The sequence below is a fragment of the Octopus bimaculoides genome, chromosome 4 (genome assembly GCF_001194135.2).
Source record: "Octopus bimaculoides isolate UCB-OBI-ISO-001 chromosome 4, ASM119413v2, whole genome shotgun sequence".
In the NCBI taxonomy this organism is placed as follows: Eukaryota; Metazoa; Mollusca; class Cephalopoda; order Octopoda; family Octopodidae; genus Octopus; species Octopus bimaculoides.
In genome coordinates, this window is record NC_068984.1 from 49909709 (window position 1) to 49911842 (window position 2134).

The following is a 2134-nucleotide window of genomic DNA, read 5'->3' on the forward strand; positions in this document are numbered from 1 at the left end:
AAAAAAAAAAAAAAAAAAAAAAAAAAAAGAAACAAAGAAACAAAGAAAAAAAGAACAAAGCTCTTTTGAAATTCTGATATTTAATCAAAACTGTACTTTCAAATATTATGGAAATGAACTTAGAAGATATTGCTTATTTTACCTCTTTTAATATATTTGACAGATATGATATGTTTTATAGTTTCAGGAAATAAAAGATGAATTAAAATGATAAAACTTATTCACACACACACACTCACACACTACACTGTTTGCTGTTCAACCACCACCAAGGTTCAGTCAAAGTTATTTACTAATTTCGATTATTTTCATTTCTGTTTTCATTTCAGTTCAGTTCAGCCGCATATCTGTTTATATGTTTATTAATATACCTCTCTACGTGCATATCTGTTGATAATTTTTCGTAACTAAACACTTTCAAACTTCGGACACTGGTAGAAATCCTCTACTCGACTACTCCGACAACTAGACTTCTCCCTCTATAGCTACGTATTGGGCTAGCCTACTTCATCGTCTGAGGACGTCGACACAACAAAGATAAAAGTGTAAAATCAACTTTTATATATCTATATTTAACTATCTCTCCTCGATATATCTTTTAATGCATACATTTATAAATCTTCATGACATTGTTTCACTATGTTAAACATCTGGACTGCGCCTGCAATTTGAACGCAAAAATACAGAATAATAGAGACCGCCTCCACCCCCTCCTCCTCTCTCAACCCTTATTAGTTTCTCATTTCCCCTTCTTTCTTTCTCTGTATATAATTCACCATTCAGGTTATTACCTCCCTTGGCGTCAGCGTAATACACGGACTAAACGGATAGTAACGCAGGAACGTAGAGAATAATATTATAGATTATGCATACATACATACATACATACAAACATATTCAAATGCATTTGATTCATACACACTTGTAACTCCATACATTAAAGCAGTTAGCGTGATAACCCACCCATAGTTACACACACGAGCAAAGCGATTGGTCATTTAATCTTCAAATAAGAATGAATACATCAATAAGGAAAGCATTATATATAAACGACAAACCAAGATCAAACCGAATTGTCGTTTTATTCTAGGCGAGGCTGTGTGGTTAAGAAGCTTGGATTCAGTCCCAGTGCGCAGTACCTTGGGCTAGTATCTTCTATCAACCTAAACCGATTTAAAGTCTTGTGAGTGGTTTTGGCAGGTGAAAACTGAAAGAATCTCGTCAGAAGCTCGTATAGCGTATCCCATTCGATTAATGTAAAATTGTTTTTATTATAACTGAACATAAAAACAAACATTGATCTCTCTCTCTCTCTCTCTCTCTCTCTCTCTCTCTCTCTCTCTCTGTATGTATTATGTATGTATGTATGCATGTATGTATTTATTTATTTATCTATCTATCTATCTATCTATAATATATATATAAAGGAATACATAAAAATGGGACAAGAGCGCAAAACATCCAGATAGTTAGATGATACAAAAAAGGGACAAGAAGAAACTAGGACGGGTCATTCGGAGTTTTCTTTCCTCAGTCGAGTTCCAGATTATCTTTGCAATTTCGGCTGGTTATATTCGAGATTGCTCCAATCTGGCCAACACCAAGGAAAAACTAAGCTAAGAGCACTAGATTCCTTGGAAGAAAGCAGTGAATGTATATGAAAACAAGGACGGAACAAAATCAGAGAAATGGTACGCAAATACAAATGCAAATAACAGGACATTAACAACAGGTGTCTTTCGACTAAGGACGAATTAAATTAAGTTGGCGGTGTGGAAGTGAAGCCTTACGGCAGGGAATAAGAGATGACAGTCATGGGGAGGATATAGATGTTGCACGGAAGTAGTCGAACCAAGAAAGAAAGGTCAGGCTTGACCGAACACCGGTCACGTGGAGAGAGAGGAGAAAGGTAGAGGCAGAAGGACAGAAGAATAGGGAGGGACGAGAAAAAAGAAAAGGGACCGTGAAGTGAAAGAAGAGATAAGGTGAGAATGAAGCCAGGAAATGTGAGAGAGAGGGAACGAAAGAAAGAAGAGTGGAAAGAACGAAGTAAGTGTGAAGGGGTTGACAGAAAGAATGAAAAAATGAACGAATAAGAGAGTCGTACAAAATTTATATATATATATATATTTAT